This window comes from Thalia democratica, chromosome 4 (assembly GCF_965202585.1).
Source record: "Thalia democratica chromosome 4, ktThaDemo2.hap1.1, whole genome shotgun sequence".
Classification (NCBI taxonomy): Eukaryota; Metazoa; Chordata; class Thaliacea; order Salpida; family Salpidae; genus Thalia; species Thalia democratica.
In genome coordinates this window covers 69,608,843-69,619,757 of record NC_139168.1, presented here as the reverse complement: position 1 = coordinate 69,619,757, position 10,915 = coordinate 69,608,843, and positions in this window count along the sequence as shown.

Here is a 10,915-nt window from a genome sequence, read left to right as displayed (position 1 = left end):
TTATGAAACTGATTTTAAATTAAGAAAATATTTCTTTTTTAGTTCAAAATTTTCTAGTAAATTATTTATATTACATTCACGTTTATACAAATTACTGTTTAACTAGCTGTTTTTTTTTTCATCCGTGTATAGCGAACTATTTTGTCAAATATTAACGTCTAACTAGTCTAAGTATTATTGAAGACTCTATATAATCAAGTAAAAAATATCACTTTTAAAAACCTACCGAGCCATTATTTTTCGAAGAACTTGTATAGCTATTTTTTATTATCAGAAACTGTTTACTAATTGTTTTCGTTCAATCATTAAACGTGAAACGCAATTTTGAAGTATGAATTCTGACGCTATTCATAGTGATTTACTAAGTTGTTTAGATTAAGTTCACTTATTTTAATAGTCGTTATTGCTAGAAACTTTGTACTACGTTGCTTTTTTTACAACACGTGGAGACTGATTAAGTATTTACAGTATCAAAAGTTTTTTTTTCGAAAACGTTTAAAAGGCATTAAATTACTGGTTAATTACTACAAGTTAATTTTTTTCTTTGTTAAAATTACTAAATTTTAACAAGTTTTATTTTTTAACCATACTTGCGTACATAATGGTATTTAAATTTCTCAACCGCATTAAAAATGTTTAAGATTATTGCATATCAAAAAAAGTTTAATACGTTAACTATAATAATCGCTTAAAAGTCTTAATTGTAGTTGTATAGGTTTTTCGGATAAATTTTTAACAACTACACCAAACCTAATGAGTTAATCATTACACCAATTTTAAAATTTTATTGTAAATGTATAAATCTAAAACACTGTCTATATAATTGACAATAAAATAAGTACATTAAAACAATAATTGTTTTTATATAGTTTGCGTCTTAATAGTCAATTAACTTACAAAATATATAAAAGTAATTCTAAAACATGTACTTTAATTTCAACTTCAAAGCTACTAAAAATTGATAAGTAAAAGTCAAAGAATATTTTTTAAAAGTAGACGTTTTAAAAATCTATACTTTTTTATTAGTTTTTGTATTCATATTGTCTAACATTTTTGTACTATTTGATTTATGTTTAGAATTTTAATACTGGATTTTTATTAAACATTTTTTCATAAACTACTTGTTTTAAGTACGTCTTTAAACAATAATTTTATTTAAATATCTTAATAAATTTTACAAGTCATTTACTTTTAAAAATTATGTTAAGAAAAAAATAAATGTTCAGACTTGAGATAAGTTTTTACAAACGTCAATAATAATACTCAATATTCACTTAAAGTTATAGTAAAATGATAATCAAAGAATTTAAGTAACATTTAATAATTAGATAGATTAGTTTAGCTAATGTGTATAAATAGACACTTTGTTGTAAATTTAACACAGCATCTTTTCACTTCTTGGAAGTTGTAAGTTTTGTTACATTAACGTAGTTAAATAAGCTAATATTAACTTGTTTAAAAAGCTTAAATTGTAAACTAATGCTTTTATAAGTGATATAAGTTTTGATATGTTCTTAAAATCATGAAGCTAAAATAAGATAGAAACTTACACTAAACACTGAACTGTTTTAGCAATTGAAAACTTATTGTTATATAAACCCATCTTAATGTTGTATAAAATTTAACTGATATGTTTACAATCTACAAAGTCTTCGAATTGCTAAACGGCTAAATAAAATATTGTTTTCATTTAAGTTGTAACAAGTTACGTAAGCCAAAATGTTCTTCTGTTTTATACAATTTTTAAGAATATATTATTTAAATCACAATGTTGTCATCTAAGTAAGTTTTGTAGCTACAGTTAAGACCAAGCTTTACTACAAGATAAATGAAGTCTTTTAAAATAAAAAAAGTTTACTAATAGCGTAGTTCCAATATTTCATAAAATTAAGAAATAAATTTAATGATGTTTTTGAAAAAAAAATTCTTTAGAATATATGTAACTTTGTATTTTAATTTCCAAAATATGTAAATTTTAATTTTAATTGTCAATTCATTCACAAATTTTAAACAATTTTGTAAAACAAATATTATTTTAAAACAGGTTATAAAAGCAAGATGGATAAAAAATTGGCAAGTTTGAAGGCAAATGTTGAATTGAGTGATTTACTCGTTGTTTGCGGATTGTCACTAGCGGGCGCCATGGTGTGGGATCATACAAACAATGACGGTCAGTTATGGCGGGAAATAAAATCATCAATCCAATCTGTTCTTTCAGACGATAAGTCTGAGGTGGCTGAACCTGGTGCACAACATTCCGCTGGTTCTCCTAATAATGTGAATAGTAAAGAACATGCTGAACATGCAAATGTTCACCAAGGTGTTGAGGCTTGTGAAAATAATAAATCTGAGGAGGGTGAGAATGAAAGTAATGGTTCTAAAAGAGTTATGAGAGATGATGAAAAGATGGCTGTAGTTGTTTTGAACAATTCCGAACAGCAAGATGATATGAACAGTATGGCTGTTAATCCTGGTACAGTTGATGAGTTACGATCTTTGAATGATAAGGAAGGCAAATATGAAGATGAGTATGAGAAAGAAGATGATGAACATTGTGCAAATAACAAACAGACCGTCGCACCTGAGGAGACCGAAGAGCAACAGCCTGACTGTGAGGGCAACCCTAATCAGGAAAGTAGCGCTGCTGCTGAACTAGATGAAGCCAATTGTGACGCACCAGCAGAAATTGGTCAGGAAAGTAGCAATGCTGCTGAAAAAGCAAATTGTGACGCATCTGATGCAAATGACCATGTTAAGGATGACGTACCTGTTTCAACTAATCAGGGAAGTGGTGCTGTTAAAGACGACGTTAATCGAAACACTGGTACAAAGCCTACTCCTGTTGGTTCGAAGAAAAATCAAGAAAACAAAAACAAGAAGAAGAAAAAAGATAAAAGACGAAACAAAGCTGGCAAATGGTTGCGTTATTTTGTTTGGCTGACTTTATGTGATATTTTTTTCGTGAATTTTCTATTTGTGTTTCAAATTTAATTGGTTGAGTTGATTCTAATGATCTTTTTGTTGTTTTCTAAGTTTTTATGTATACAATAAACTAAGTCGATAAAACAAAGTCTTATCATCTTAGCTAGCTGTATTAAAAACCATTTACTGTATGTAATTAGTGGAATAAAATTTAACTGCTTCATTAAAACTAACATTGTAGGTAAGATTCTACATGAAAAAAAAGCACGGTTGTGTATCTTTGATATCATGATCATTGACTTACAGCCAAGATCATGATTTAAATACTAATTGTTTATTTCTGGAATAGTAAAACTTATAGCCTTATTAAATATTTAAAGCTATTATTTATGCAAATTTATAGCTAAAACTAGACAAATTGAAGTAGTAAGGTTTGATAATTGAGAATTTTTATAGTTTTGTAAACAATGGAATAATTATCTAGTATGTAAGTTAGGACCCAAAGTTTTCTGCAGCGTAGCAAAAGATTTTGAACTAGTTTTTGACAATTTATTATCTGTATATTCGTCATTATATTAACCAATCTTAAGTTTAGTTTTTAATTTTTAATTTTATTATTAACCAACGTTTTCAACTTTTTTGGCAAGCTCTGTGTTTTCATCATGAAAAAGTTAATTATTTACTTTCTAAAATAGGTAAAACACAATTTAAGATATATATTTATATATAAGATTTTAATTAAAAAAATTAATTGGAATCCATCACGTTATATAACTAGTTTGTTTTAATAAAAACTAATTATCCATAAAGTTTACAGTATATATTATTTAGTATAAAACACACTCTTTGACAACATAAATCGTCTGTTGTTGGCTTGATTGTTTTGTATTCTTTCACTACCACTGTAGGTTGCATTCTTCATAATAACAATAGGCTAGTTAGTAAAACACATACTTTGTAGTTTCGATTCTATTTTAGCTAATTTGTAATAATTCTATTTTTACATCTAGAAAGTAAGTTTGGATCAAAATATTTTTAGACGCAATTTTTCCTTGATAAATTTTTCAAATTTAGGTCACGCCTAATGATGTTGTATTTATACCGGATAGTATACGTAGAACTTAATCTAATTTGAGTATTCGTTGAGTCGGCAAATAAAGTATTTCATTATGTTTATTATAATTTAGATTATTACACATTGTTTTTAAATTAATTGTCAATATGATTCAGTAGTTATGTTAGGGAATAGAGTATAAAAAAATAAAAAATAAAAAAAAAGCTTACTCAGGAAATATGACATCACAATGACCTTGAAGTACACTTTTCATTTATATATAATTCCCTACATAATATCATTCTGTAAAATTATAAAAATAGTGTAAGTACGGCTTTAGTTAAAACTTAATAACAGCATCTTTTACTTTTATCCAATTGCATTTAAACTTAAAAGTACATAAAATAAGGTTTTAGACATAGTTAAAATCTAAAAACAGTTTCAACAACCGAAAGTTGTTACGTTTTACAATCAGTCAACCAAAAGCAAAAAACTTGAATACAAAAATAGACTACAAAACTCGTTATTGCATTGCAATATAACAGAAATTCAGTTTCCCGCCACAGTAATTTTGTCACCAAAGAAAAGTGGTTTGTGTTAAATGTTTATAAATGATAAGCTATGATCTAAAACTAGTTCAGATATATAAGTTATTTTCAATGCCAACAACTGGTTGAAGTGATTAATTTCAAATAATTAATTGCTTAATTTCAAAGTTTCGAAAAAAGCATAAAAAATATATATCGTGCTACCTCTGTTAGAAATAGAAGTTTTGTAACAGCTAAATTAAACATAGTACAACTTGAAATTTGTTTATTGTTTTACTAATTGAATAGATATTAATATTAGATATTATGTAAGTTGTTTTTATGTTCCGAGTATTTTGTTCAGATACGAGAAATAAATAACACTTACATTTTTAACTGTAACTTATAAAACAAAAGCTTATAAATTACACAGTCATAGAGTGTAATGCTAGTTTTATTTGTATTTAAAATAAGTCCAGTATTTTATTTCTAAGAAATACTTTGATTTGTAAACACTTTTAAGTGTTTTTCATAGCGGAAATGAGTTATTACGAAAATTAATTATCTGGAAAGCTTTCATGTCTAACCCTACTTTCGAATACTTGACACGCTTCATAGTTAAACTGTAAAAAAGCAACTTTTTGTTTAGTTTCGATCATAAAATATGATAGTTAGTAAGGAAATTAGGTAGCACCTGTAATAACTTACTTATACATAAATATAAGAAAACAGAATTATACATTCCTAAAAATAAATGGAAATTTTCAAGCAAAAAGTTGAAAAAAAAAACTAAAATGTAAATAACTTAAATCTACACTGTAAGCCAAACGGTTAGTTGTTTTATTAAAAGTTTCTCTTTTAATACGACTTTTTAAACATTTCTTATGAGATGTATGCTCTTAAACTTTCTCAAATACGTTATATATACGTTATAGCTTCTCCTGTAAAATACACGTTTTTTTTTACTAAGGGTGGTTTAAAACTAATATTTTGTAGGTTTACTAACAAAAATAAACTAGAATGTTTTACAAGTTATATTTGTTTTCAATATTAGAAACACATACTAATCATTAATTTCGTATTTTGCAATTATTATCAAAACATACAAAAATGAAGTACCCAATATATTTTTTATAACTTTGTTAAGTTGATTATGAATTGTTTTTATGAAACTGATTTTAAATTAAGAAAATATTTCTTTTTTAGTTCAACATTTTGTAGTAAGTAATTTATTTTACATTCACGTTATACAAATTACTGTTCAACTAACTTTTTTTTACATACGTATGAAGCGAACTATTTTTTCAAATACTAACGTATAACTATTTAAATATTATTGAAGACTTTAAATAATCAAGTAAAAAATATCACTTTTAAATGTCACCCGAGCCATTATTGTTCGAAAAACTGGTATAGTTGTTTTTTATTATCAGAAACTGTTAACTAATTGTTTTCGTTCAATCATTAAACACAAATCGATATTTTGAAGTATGAATTCTGACGATACTTATAATGATTTATTAAGTTCTGTACATTAAGTTAACTTATTTTAACTAATATTCGTTATTGCTAGAAACTTTGTACCAGGTTGCTTTTTTTAGAACACGTTGAGACTTTGATTAAGTATTTATCAAAAGTTTTTTTTTGGAAAACCTTAAAACAAATAAATTATAACTAGTTTACTTCTTCGTAAAAGTTGATATTTTTAAACATATTTTATTATTTTATCATACTTGCGTACAACATGAAATTTAATTTTTTAATTGCATATATAATGTTTAATCTTATTGCATATCAAATCAAGTCTTGTACGTTATGTATAATAATCGCTTAATAGTCTTTATTAAAGTTATAGTTGTATTAATATTTCGAATAATTTTTTGTAGTATTACTCCAAACCTAATTAGTTTGTTCATCATAGTGAGTTTAAATTTTTATTGTTAAACGTATAAATCTAAAATATTGTCTATATGACTAAAATTAAAGTAAGTATTTACAAAATGTTTATATGTAGTTTGCGTCATATAAATCAAATAACTTACAAAAAACACAAAAGTATGTATATAATTACGCTTTTTTTTTAACATTTACTTTAATTTTAACTTCAAAGCTACTAAAAATTGATAAGTAGAACTCAAAGAAAAGTTTTAAATAGTAGACGTTTTAAGGAACTTATAATTTTTATTAGGTTTTTTATCTATGTCGTTTAATGTTTTTGTGATATTTAATTTTTGTTTAGCATTTTAATACTGGATTTTTATCAAAGTTAGCTTATAAAACTACTTGTTTTAAATACGTCTTTAAATAATAAATTCTAAAATTTTGTTTAAAGTTCTTAATAAGTTATATAAGTCATTTCGTTTTAAAATTTATACTAAGAAAATAATAAAAATATTTAGACTTGAGATAAGTTTTTACAAATGTGAATAATAATGCTCATTATTCACTTAAAGTTATAGTAAAATAATAATCAAATAATTTCAGTTATCGCTTAATGATTAGGTAGATTAGTTTAGCTAATATGTATAAATAAGCATTTTTTTGTAAATCTAATACAGAATCTTTTCACTTCCTGGAAGTTGTAAGTTGTTTTTCATTAACTTAGTTAACTTAGTTAGTATTAACTTTTTTAAAAAGCTTAACTTGTAAACTAATGCTTTTATAAGTAATATAAGTTTTGATAGGTTTTTACAATCATTAAGCTAAAATAAGATAGAAACTTACACTAAACACTGAACTATTTTAGCAATTGAAACCTATTGTTATTCAAACACATCTTAATGTAATATAAAATTTTACTGATATGTATACAATCTACAAAGTCTATGAATTGCTAAACGGCTAAATAAAATATTGTTTACATTTAAGTTGTAACAAGTGACGTAAGCCAAAATGTTTTTTTTGTTTTATACAATTTTTAAGAATATATTTATTTTGATCAAAATGTTGTCATCTAAGTAAGTTTTGTAGCTACAGTTAAGGCCAAGTTTTACCACAAGCTAAATGAAGTCTTTTAAATAAAAAACGTTTTCTTATAGCGTAGTTCTAATGCTTTAAAAAATAAAAAAAATTTGATGATGTTTTAAAAAAAAAAATACTTTAGAATACTTGTAACTTTTAATTTTAATTTTTAAAATATGTAGTGTTAAATTTTAATTGCCAATTCATTTACAAATTTTAAAAAATTTTGTAAATTAAATTTTAATTTGAAACAGGTTATAAAAGCAAGATGGATAAAAAATTGGCAAGTTTAAAGGCAAATGTTGAGTTGAGTGATTTACTTGTTGTTTGCGGATTGTCACTAGCGGGCGCCATGGTGTGGGACCATAAAAACAACGACGGTCAGTTTTGGCGGGAGATAAAATCATCAATCAAATCTGTTCTATCAGATGATAAGTCTGAGATGGCTGAACCTGGTGCACAACATTCCGCTGTTCCACCTAATAATAAAGAAAGTGCTGAACATGCAAATGTTCACAAAGGTGCTGAGGCTTGTAAAAATACTAAATATGAGGAGGGTGATTCTGAAACTAATGGTTCTAAAAGAGTTATGAGAGATAATGAAATGATGGCTGTAGTTGTTTTGAACAATTCCGAACAGCAAGATGATATGAACAGTATGGCTGTTAATCCTGGTACAGTTGATGAGTTACGATCTTTGAATGATAAGGAAGGCAAATATGAAGATGAGTATGAGAAAGAAGATGCTGAACATTGTGCCAACAACAAACAGACTGTCGCACCTGAGGAGACCGAAGAGCAACAGCCTGACTGTGAGGGCAACCCTAATCAGGAAAGTAACGCTACTGCTGAACAAGATGAAACCTACTGTGAGGGCAACCCTAATCAGGAAAGTAACGCTGCTGCTGGACAAGATGAAGCCAATTGTGAGGGCGACCCTAATCAGGAAAGTAGCGCTGCTGCTGGACGATATGAAGGCAATCGTGACGCACTAGCAGAAGTTGAACAGGAAAGTGGCGTTGCTGATGAAAAAGCAAATTGTGACGCATCCGATGCAAATGATCATGTTAAGGCTGACGTACCTGCTTCAATAAATCAGGAGGGTGGTGCTGTTCAAGATAGTGTTCAACAAATCACCGGTACGAAACCTAATGAAGTTGGTTCGAAGAAAATTCAAGGAAGTAAAAAGAAAAAGAATAAGCGAAAAGGTAAGAAAGGAAGATAAAGCAATGCTGAAAAATAGTAGAGTTATTTCGTTTGGCTGACTTTGTGTGATATTTTTTTGTGAAATTTCTATTTGTGTTTAAATTTTGTTTGTTTGAGTTGATTCTAATCGTTTTTTGTCGTTTTCTAAGTTATTATGTATACAATAAACTAAGTTGATAAAACAAAGTCTATTGATTTTAGCTAGTTATTATAAAACTACTGTACTGTCTGGATTTAGTTGAATATAGTTTGACTCATTCATTAAAATTAACATTTAGGTAGACTTTAGGAGTAAAAAAAAAAAAACTAAGTTGCGTATCTTCGAAACCGTGATCATTAACTCATAGCTAAGTTCATAATTTGAAAGTCTGTTTCTGAAGTAGTTAAACTTGAAACCTTATTAAATTATAAAAGCTATTATATATACAAATATGTAGCTACAACTAGACAAGTTATAGTAGTAAAACCTATTAAATAAAGGATTTTATAGTTTACTAAACGAACTTCCGTAAATTAAAAGCTAACGTTTTAAACAAGTTTATGACAGCTTATTATTTGTACAATCGTCATTACATAATTCATAAGTTTAACTTGTAGTTTTTAATTATAATTACAACAAATGTTTTTTAACTTTTTGTGCAAACTTTGTGTTTTAAAAAAGAAAAAGTTGATTTTTTGCTTTCTTGAGAAAAACCGCATTCAAACATAATTGTATTTTGTATCAGTAGTATCTAACATTGTTGAAATACATAAAAAATAACTGAAAATAACTTTGGTTTTAAACTAGTTATGGACCATATTTGAACATTATTATAGTTGAGTTATCATATCTGGAAGTTGTTACGTTTTGCAACTAATCAATCAATAGCAACACAAATCCACTAAAAAGGTTTTTTCAACTTTTTAACATTTTCCAGCTAAATTAGATTTTACACAAAAATGCAGAATATATTGTAACAATGTTACAAAATGTAAATTTATGAATTAAAATAAACTCAGACCTATAAATACTTTTAAACAGCTGGTTTAATAAATTAAAAATTGCTACTTCTTAAATTAAAAAAGCTTAATTGTATATCTTTCTTAGGCCACATCTACTAGGAACGGAAGTTTTGTAACATAAAATTTATTCTAAAATTGTAATGAGTTTATTGTAATACTACTATATAAAATTGTTTTTATGATCAGGTTGTTTTGTCGACATACGCTCCAACGACGAAATTAAAAATAATTAACTTTAGCTGTAATTAACAAATATTTTTAAATTACTCAGCAATAGAAAGTTACGTCAGTTTTGTTCATAGTTTAAAGTCAAACATTTTACTTGAAACATTTTCAATTTGTTAAATACTTTAAGTGTTTTTACATAACGAAAATAACATATTAGAAAATTAATAATCTGAAAAGCTTTCATGTCTAACCCTACTTCCGAACATTTGACAGGCTTCAAAGTTAAACTGAACAAAACACCTGGTTTCTTTTTTAAGTTTTGGTTTTAGAACAAGTTAATTGGGTATCACTTGTAATCATTTACTTTCACATAAATTTTCAACTATTTTTCATCTATAATCATTTAAAAATTTATGATATTTAAGCATTAAATAGAAAATAAACTAATATCAAAAGTGTAAATACCCTTAATCTACTTAGCATAACGGTTGGTTTTTACAAAATACTTTTTTAACGTTTCGCCTTTTAAAAAACTATATTGTTATTCATTTTAATAGTATAAACTTTAAATGCTATTTTAATTGCATTTTAACCGTGTTAAAAAATAATATAAATTAGTATTTAACGTCGTTCGATCTAATATAACTAGAAAACAAATTTAACTTCAAAGGAATTTCTGTTGACACTAACTTAACAAAAAAAAAAATTTAAATAAACTTCTAAATAGTATAAAAATCTTTAATACACGTATTATAGTTTTCTTTCTAAAATTTAACGGATTTAGAATCATATCAATCTAGCAAAGCATTTTATATGAAAGTATTAAATTATAAATAATAAGCTAACTATGTTTCAAAAACTAAAGTAAATAAACAAGTTTTGTTTAAATTACCAATTAACTTACTACAAACTAATTTTCTTACTTTCTAGTGAGACAATCAAAGTTTCGTAAAATATTTTTGTTCACATAAACTTTATTTAGCCAGTTTCAAAAAGTAATAAGTTTCTATATCAGTTCTAATACTTTTATAATTTAGTAAGTACTTTTCAATAAAGGTTGAAAGCTTTTATAACT